The sequence below is a fragment of the Plecotus auritus genome (assembly GCF_963455305.1).
Source record: "Plecotus auritus genome assembly, chromosome: X".
In the NCBI taxonomy this organism is placed as follows: Eukaryota; Metazoa; Chordata; class Mammalia; order Chiroptera; family Vespertilionidae; genus Plecotus; species Plecotus auritus.
Window position 1 is genome coordinate 46,866,024 of NC_137784.1, and position 10,018 is coordinate 46,876,041.

A 10,018-nucleotide genomic window follows, 5' to 3' on the forward strand; every position below is an offset into this window, starting at 1 on the left:
CCCAGCAGCTCCCATGCGCTGCCTACAGAGTGGTGTGCCCTGGATGCCTGAGCGCTGGAAATGTGCAAATGTGGTGTCTCTAGTTCTGCTGCTAGGGAGGGGGGAAGTTGCACTTGTTGCTGTAGGAGCAGTGCACCTTTGGAAGTGGAGGTCCCAGGGTCCATGGGTCTGTGGGTGGGGCAACAGGATTTTGGCGGTAGTGGCTGCTGAGTCATGGGCAGTGTCAAAGGCCTGTCTGGGTGGTGGTGCTGATGAGTTCCTAGAAAAGGCTGCTCTCCCCTTCAAGATGGCATGGTCTCCTTGCCCAAGTCCCGCAGTCTGGGAGTGCCCACAGCAGTGGTAGTCTCTCCTTGCTCAAGAAAGCTTTGTCTGCCAGCCCCTGCTGCTCCTGCCGGATTTAACTGTCCCTCACTCACTCACACACACATCATACACATCCACTCTCTCCTTTCATCCCCTCACTCACTCACTTCCTCTCCCTCACCTCGTCCTGCCAGCCGCCATCTTCTTGATCTGTCCTATTTTTTAATTGTTTTTTTTCTTTTTGGTTCTCTGATTGAATGATTTTTCTCTATCCTGTTATCTAATTTACTGACCCAACCCTAGGCTTCCTCTAATCTGTTATTTATTCCTTCAATGTGTTCTTTATTAATGCTATGTAATTCTTCATTTCCAACTGGTCACTTTTCATATCTTTTCTCATGCTATTGAGCTTCGGTGTAATCCTAATTTTGAATTCTATATCTGATAAATTTATCTCCATTTAATTTGGCTCTTCTTCTGGAGAATTATCCCTATTATTTTATTTAGGGTTTGTTTTTTGTCTCTCCTTTTTGGCTGCCTCTTTGTGTTTGTATCTAGGTATTAGGTAGATCTTCTATACCTCCAAGTCTTTTTAGAGGATCTCTGGTGCAGGACTATGCCAGATGCTGTTTGTGACTGGCCCTAAGTACCCTGTTTATAGTTATCATCAACCCATAGCTTGTGGCTCCCTCTGCTGGTGCTGGGTGCATTTGAAAAGTACCAAGATGCACACCAATATCTGCTTTTCTAGCCTCAGTTCCAGAAGCAGATGAAGCAAAGACTCAAAGCAACCAGAGATCCACCTCTGCCTGCAGGCTGATCGTTATTCCCAGTCTCTTAATGAACATTTGGCTGTAGACCACAGCAAGGCATAAACTCCACAGGTGGGGCAAGAGGTTTTTGAACAGTGTGAGGCATTTGCTTCCTCCCTAGGCAAAATGCTGCCTGGATAGTAACAGTCTACCTGAGAAAAGTGTCTTCTGCAGTGTGAGGGAATGACTCAGCACAGGAATCTGGGTGGCTGCCCTCCAATCTCTGTCCCCAGATCCCCCAACCCTGGATTCTCTTCACACAGCTATAGTCCACTCTGCCCTCCCTCTTCTGGCAACCCAAGGTGAGTGGCTGCACATGAAATTTTGTGCATTGGCCCTTTAAGAGGGTGCCTGCATTTCCAGCCATCTCTCCCTGGCAGACAGCAAACCTGCTGCTTTTCATAGCCAGATGTTCTGTGGGCACCTTTCTCAGATCTGGTGTTCTGGGCTGGGGAACCCAGCTTGGATTTTAGACCCCATAGTTCTCAGTGGGAATCCTCCACAGCTGAGATATACCAATAGAACTTCAGCTGCTTTTTGTGTGAGCCCAGCCAGTCTTCTTACACTTCTGCACTTCCTACTTGTCTCTATGCTGTCTCCCCTTTATATCCTTGATTATAAGGTTTCTCACCATATAGTCTTCAATTGATTATTCAGGCTGTTTTTTCTATATTTTATTTGTAATTCCAGTTTGATCCTGGGATAGTGTCAGTGTAGCTTCCACTTAATCTGCCACCTTCTTAGAATACTAAATATATTTTATGTTTTTTAGAAATATAGGCTCTTCCATTGGCAAATATATTTATCCTTTTAAGACACATATTTTAAGGCTTGTTTAGTAATTAATGTTTAATAGTTGAAATGATTTAATTTGATTTGTTTATATGGCTAAGGTTTTTTTTTTTCTTTTAATGAGGTTTATTTCCCAAAAACTTGTATTTTATTTGATGGCCCAGCCCTAGCCAGTTTTGCTCAGTGGATAGAGCATTGGCCTGCAGACTGAAGGGTCCCAGGTTGGATTCCAGCCGAGAGCACATGCCCAGGTTGTGGGCTCAATCCCCAATGGGGGGCATGCCATAGGCAGCCAATTAATGATTCTCTCACATCAATGATGTTTCTATCTCTCTCTCCATCTCCCTTCCTCTCTGAAATCAATAAAAATATATTTTTAAAAATAAAATAAAATATGATCCAGATAAGAGTTTTTGAAGAAGACCAGGTATTTGTATTTTGAAGGTGGAGAACCTTTTTTCTGCCAAGGGCCATTTGTATATTTATAACATCACTAGAGGCCCAGTGCACAAAATTCATGCATGGGAGGGGGGGGGGGTCTCTCAGCCCGGCCTGCACCCTCTCGCAATCTGGGACCACTGGCTCCTAACTGCTCACCTGCCTGCCTGCCTGATGCCCCTAACCACCTCTGCCTGCCTTCCTGATGCCCCTAACTGCTCCCCTGCCATCCTGATCCTCCTAACTGCTCTCCCCTCCTGGCCTGATCCTAACTGCCTAACTGCCACCTTCTTCCTTCTCCCACTGCGCCAACCTTTTCCCTTCTGCTTTCTCCCATGGCGCCTTCTCCCGAAGCCTCTGCAAAAGGGACCGCGATGCTGTACCAGCCCTCACAGCCACTGTTGCTGATGGCCCTCAGCCCTTGCAGCTGCTGTGGCTTTGTCTGGAGACGTCTGGTCTAATTAGCATATTACCCTTTTATTAGTATAGATTAGTGGCCCATACAAAATCATCAACTTAAAAATTAGCCTCCTATTTTGGCCATTTAACTAACTCACCCCTAATGCCTTGGCAGGGCCAGACCGAATGGTTTTATGGGACTTATATGACCTGCAGGCTGGACGTTCCCCACCCCTGATATAGGGAAGAAATGCAAGCTTCTACTAAGACATTAGTTTTATAAAATCAATTATTAAAAGTATTTTGAGCCTAATAGGGGAGGTTTGGGGAAAGGTAAAAGGATTTAGTGGGCTTTGATATTTTGGAGTTATATCATTGGCTCTGTAAAGACTTTACCTGTAAAGCAAGGACAATCATTTTTAATATTTTAAAGATTGGCAAATGTTGGCAAAGTATTAATAATTTTTTTCTATTTTTGGAATTTTTTTATTTGTGTATATTTTTTTCTTAGGCTCTGTAGCTATTGCAGAGAGCTAGTTTATAGGTAACAAATAGCTGAGGTTATTTTTGAGAGTTATAATGGCTTACATGTATGGAAAAGACATATTTATTAAAGGAGGCCTTATCCTTCATCCACTTACCTTGGGAATGGCAAAATAAGTCTAATTGTAGGATAGTATTAAACTTAAAGGTGCCATTGATTGGCCAAACTTCTTTATTGTCTACTTTATAGTGGGGTCAGGCTATGGCTTGTAAAAGAAGTTTGAGAGATTTAGGTTTAAATTTTACTCAAAGCGGTATTTTGAGACACTGTGAACTGGTTCCCCATTTATGGAGATATACATAAATTCTCATTCAAAAGTTGAAGGGGTCCCTGTTGGTTTTGGGGCTGTCTTGGGCCATTGTCCTGTGATTTGAGAAGCATAAGAGGGCAGGTTCCCTTTTGCCTGGGAAATACCCAGGGTGTGGTGTTTTACCCTGTGCCCCAAGGGCAGGCTTATCAATGATCTCCATGATGGCCAGTCATAGGGAAGATGGATTTATTCCATTTAGACAGGTGGACTCCACTTCACAGGAATATCCTGCCATCTGGGTGCTACCCAGGTACAGAGTTTTATTTTGTGTCTGTGATCAGGCTTATTAAGGATCACAGTGGTTGCTGGGCATTGTAATGATGGGCTTACTTTGTTTAGACAGGTGAACTCCACTTTATATGATACCATGCTTAAATGAGTCATCCCTGCTTGTCTACCTCCAGATTTAACCGGCCTTACTGAAGTTCCCCACCCTTTTTTGTAATTGTCCATACAAGGTGTATCTAATATCTCTGTGATCTTGGATGGAAATTTCATCCTACAATTCTAGTCTTTAGTTGTTGGGCTACTGACCTATTGCCCTGTTTTTTATGTTTGCAAAAGCACTGGTCCTTTAGGAGGCCTAGAGAAGAAAGAGCAGCTGCCCCTTGAAGGGAAAGGAGAGTCCCTGTTAAGTTATCCCTGAGGCTTTCATAGAATTTGGTTTTAGGGACCTGAGAAGATTCCTGGTGACTTACATGTTAGTTGGGGTGGCAAGACATACTGAACCTTGGGCCTTGAGGGAAAATTTCATTAGCTTTCTCTAGAAATATTAGAAACTGCCGGGGGTCCCTTATTTATGAAGCAGAGTTCAGGCTCTCATTTATTTAGCAGAAGGTCCAGTTTAGACCCTTAGAATGCAATTTCAATTGAAAAGCCAAAGTTAAAAGATAGTCATTTATTTTGTTTGTTTGTTTGTTTTTAGTTCTTTGGATTCTTATTTATAGCCTAAGGCCTCTTAACACTTAACCCCTAGCTTTATCTTGAAGAATTCAAAAAAGCTAAAAGAAAGTTAGTCTGGATTTAACTCCAGACACAAAAAAAAGGAAGGGAAAGGGAAGAAAAGATCATTCTTCTAGCCAAAGGACAAGGATTTCTCTCTTTCCATTGAAACTAGTAACCTGATAAGGAAAAGCTGTGGGGGAGGGCTTTGTGTGATTTTATAGTGTTTTGGTGTGTATAGATGTTGTCTTGTAGTCAGAGGGGTGCCTAGTACAAACTTTTTTGGTCCATGACCAACTTATTCTGTTACAGAAGTCTTTTAGTGGTGAGCATCCTAACGGTTTTCAAATGTTCCACCTGTGTCCATACAGTGCGATAATCTGGAGAGAGAGAGAGAGAGAGAGAGAGAGAGAGAGAGAGAGAGAGAGAGAGAGAGAGAGAACCTCATGGCCAGAGGAAAAGATGCAGGGAGGAAAGAGAACATAGTTAGTCATGTCTTTTAAGCCAAGGTGGCAACAATGATTGGCTTACCAGTAATGAAACAATTCGAGTCATAGTAAGAACAATCTGAGTCACAGCACCATTATATTGCAGGCAGCAGGAATGGCACTGGGTATTAGACCCATGGGGTCAGACTGGACCTGAGTTTAGCAATCTCTGGCAAGTGCAGTGGCAGTGTCAGGAGCCTCTCCCACCTCCGCTACAGGCGGATGGTAAGAAGCGAGGGATCCCAGACTGTGAGAGCCCCGGACTGCAAGAAGGCTGTCTGACTGCCAGCTTAGGCCTGATCCCCTAAGCCAACAGGTGGACATCCCCTGAGGGGTCCTGGACTGCGAAAGGGTGCAGGCCAGGCTAAGGGACGCCCCCCACCCCCAGTGCACGAATCTCATGCACCGGTCCTCTAGTTTATTTATAAAATTATAGCACTAGAATAAATAATTTGTAAAAGAGATCGGCTGATGAAACGAGTTATGGAGGCAAAGGAAGGGCCCTAGGAGCTTGGGAGTGAGGAAGGTAATGGTAACATGCTTGGAGGGAGGGAGAAAGGGAAAGAGAAAGGGAAAGGCATGGGGGCACTCCTGGGAGGGAGAGCACACTGGGTCCTTTGTCCTAAGGTGTTTTTTTAAATATATTTTTTTGATTTCAGAGAGGAAGGGAGAAGGAGAAAGAGATACAAGCATCAAATACAAGCATCAATTATGAGAGAAAATCATTGATCGGCTGCCTCCTGCATGCCCCACACTGGGGATTGAGCCCACAACCCGGGCATGTGCCCTGACCAGAGATCGAACCATGACCTTCTGATTCATAGGTCAGCGCTCAATCACTGAGCCATGCTAGCCAGGATGTCCTAAGGGTTTTAAGGGTGGAAATTTTGGAGGAGGTCCCAGGATAAAAGTTTTAATAGAATATTTAATAATTTTTAGGGTCTTATCTCCCTTAATTGATTGGTTGCCCCAGAGTAGGGGGTCATTATTCAATGTAGCTGGTCCTGAGGTCAGTTGTGAGGTCATTGATCTGGTTTTGTTGCTTTTCTGGGCCTGGAGCCAAAATATAACTGAGGCCATGACCAGTTATATGCTAGGGAGAAATGTTAATCCTTGGAGTGAGGTTTCATCTTACAATTGTCCTTTGCTAGGTACCCAGGGCTCTCCACCCTGTTGATCTTTTATATTCAGCCCAGTGTCCTTGCTCTGCTCATGTATATTTGCCTATTACAATTCAACACTTCTGCCACCTGATTGGCTCTTGCCTTCTGTATCTAATTTCACTTAAACTCAATGTAACAGTCTTAACCCAGCAACATTGTTACTTTCTTTGCAGGATAAAGACATCCACCATTGTGTTTTGCTTATTGAAAACCTTCTTATTCTAGGAATGTTTTATAGGAAACTCCTTAATAATGCTGACTTAATTTGGTTTACAGATGGATCTTTAAAGGATAAGCAGGAATGTTACCAAGCTGAATGTACAGTAACTTCCATGGCAGACATAATTGAAGGTTCTTATTTACCTGAATAAATCTGCCCAATAGCCTAATTGTTCTAACTCAGTCTATCAATTGGCCAAAGATCAAATAGCCAATATTTACACTAATAGTAGCTATGTATTTAGTGTAGCTCACAACTTTAAAATGTTGTGGAGCAGTGAGGCTTCTTAATTTTCTAAGGCAGCCCATAAAGAATGGTAAATAGGTTGCAGAATTATTATATCTCAAACAGAAACAAAAACAATTGGCAATTATCAAAATTCCAGGAGATTCTAAAGCTGTCACCATGGCAGCAAAAGGAAATTAGTTAGCTGATGCTGCAGCTAGACCTGTTTTACCATTCCCAAGGGAAATGGACAGAGATTCCATATAGACAAGATTTTGTAGCTTTCAGAGGTGACCCTAAGCTATGTGCTATCTATAAACTAGAAAAATGTACCCAAAGGAAAGAAACATTCAAAAAATGGGTGAATGAATTTGTCAGTCCGTCATCAACAATTGGACGCAACCCAAGTGTTGAGGTTAAAAAACCCAGCACCTTATGATTTCACTCATAAGTGGAATCTAATGAACAACATAAACTGACCAATAAAAATAGACCCAGAGACATAGAAACATCGAACAGACTGTCAAACCTCAGAGGGAAGGCAGGGGAAGGAGGGGGGGGAAGAGATCAACCAATGAACTCATATGCATATATGCATAACCCATAGACACAGACAATAGGGTAGTGAAGGCTTAGGGGAATGGGCAGAGAGGGCAATAAAGATTTATTTTAAAAAAAAACACAGCACCTTAGCCATATTTAAGCAAATCAATTTAATTTATTTCAGCTATTCATTTCTAAATTAGTAAATTTGATAAAAGCTATTGAATATCTAGATATTTCGAAACTTGAAATACTGAAACATTAATTCCTAGACAAGTCATGGGTTTGCCTGCTTTTGGCTTTTGTTGCAGATAGGCTGTGGAGTGTATCTGAAGCTGTTAATAAATGTCTAGTGCTTTGTAAGTTTCTTGAAAGTAAGTGTGTTTATCAATAGAGGAACTTAGGTTGATCTCTTACCTCCCCCCGCACCCCAACCCTCCCCAGCCTTCCCGCTGTAATTTGACAGTCTGTTCGATGCTTCTCTGCCTCTGTATCTATTTTTGTTCATCAGTTTATAATGTTCTTTATTATCCATACATGAGTGAGATCATGTGGTATTTTTCTTTCACTGACTGCTTATTTCACTTAGCATAATGCTCTCCAGTTCCATCCATGCTGTTGCAAATGGTAATAAGCATAACCAATGGATGCAAGACCTGGGAAGGGGTTGAGGGCATGTGCTGGGGGGGTAGAGGAGGCTGGGGGAAGGTCAATTTGGGGGAAAAGGAGACATATGTACTACTATTTGTAATACTTAAAACAATAAAAAAAGAAAAAAAGAATATATACATAAATATATATGTATACACATATATATCCCCAAACAATATATACATTCTTCTTTTGTGAAAAAAAATATATAGAGGAACTTAAGTTTCTAAAGTTTATAATTGTGTTCATTAAAGTCAATCTAGGGAGCCTGGGCTGGTGTGGCTCAGTTGGTTGGAGTGTCGTCCCATACACCAAGAGGTGGCGGGTTCTATTCCAGGTCAGGGCACATACCCAGGTTGCAGGTTCCATCCCTGGTTGGGTTGTGTGCAGGATGCAACTGATTGTGTTTCTCTTTCTTCTCTCTCTCTCTCTCTCTCTCTCTCTCTCTTCATCTTTCTAAAAAAATCAATTTTTTAAAAGTCAATATAGGGAATACTGGCTGCTTACTTTTTTGGTTATCATTGGAAATTGAGGTTTCTAAAAGTTAAAAATTCTAAATAAATTGGAAAGAAATTATATAATTTTGATAATAGAAAATATAAAGTATGACGATACATTTTTAAGAGACCATTCTGCAGAGACCACAAATTCCCTCATTGTTATTCAGTAATTGTTGACTGTTAACTATCCTGTTCCCAACTATGTAAAAGAAACTTATGTCTATCATTTTACTTTTTATCCAGTCCCAGAGGTTTCCCCACTTTGTTTTCTCCTGCCTCCCTAATGTATCAGCATTGAGTTTTATGTAACCCATTTATGTCTTCTCTTTTTATTGTAAAGTATAAAATATGGTGAAAAACTGCCATTCCCTGAAGCATAATCTCAATCCATTGAGATTTTGCTTCCCAGTAATTGTTTAGCTCAAATAAACTAAAAAAAAAAAAAATATCTACAGGTTTAAATGTTTATGTGACTTCAGTTACATTTCTTGTACCATTTAAGTTTATGGACCAAAAAATTTACCCTCTACAATATTCTTTCTGCTATAAATTATATTTCATTCTAGGTTTGATGTGTAGTATTGTCATCATTGTTATTTTCTAAATTATTTTTCATTACAATTTCAATTCTTTCTTGGCACAATAGTTTCCTCCTCCTATCCCAGGTTTCATTTACTGTTTAAAAGTGCCTTTAATATTTTATAAAAATTCAGTTGTTTTTCAGATATTATTTTTAAATATAGATTTCAGCATATGAAACTGAACATTTTCATATCTGTGAAAACACATTTTTCCAGAAACTCTTAAATATAAATATAATATTGTATCTATGAATATGTGTATTTTTGAAATTACTTAATTTTTATAGTCTTAGATTTTTAAAGTATAGAAATCCAAATTTGGCCATCAAAATATTTATGTCCACAATTTGCTGCTTAGGTTTTTTTATTTAGTTGGTTTTTTTTCCCTTGCTCTCTCTCCCTGTAAGCTCTTTAAACACATTATACATATTTTTCTGGTTTCATTAAACTAGGTAAGATCAGATAAAGGTGTCTTTTAATGTTACTTAAAAGGTAATGAAGTCAGATAATTAAAAGCAATCAATACATAATAAATTAGAGTTACTTTGTCAAGATCAGTCATTTCTACAATCAGCTTTATTTATGCAATGAAGCTCTGAGGAAATGTCGCCTCCTCAGGGTGCCTTTGTATCTAAAACAGAATCACATGTGGCCCCCCAGCCAACACACATAATTTCTATCCTTTTACTTGGTGTTCTTTTTCTCTGTAGCAATTTATCTTCATCTGAGACACTACATATTTTGCTTCATAGATTCTAGGTCTGTGTTCTCAAACTTGGTCTGATTTATGTACTGATGTATCCCAAACTCCTCCAATAGTAGCTGGCACACAGTAGGTCTTAATTAAAGCTTAAATAAAAATACATCGAAAGGACCTAGAAATTGCCTTAGGCTCAGAATAACTGTTCAATAGGCGGATTCACTAGTGGTGCAGAAACGTTAATGATAAGATATCAACAAGCCCTTTCCTCCTTTGAGATGGTGATTAAAGTTAACTGGCCTAGAAGTAGTCTCCATTTATCAACCTTTGGTCAATGAAGAGGTTTCAGAGAAAATACTACAATTATCAATCAGCAAAAAGGAGGGGGGGGGGCACAAAGGAAAAAT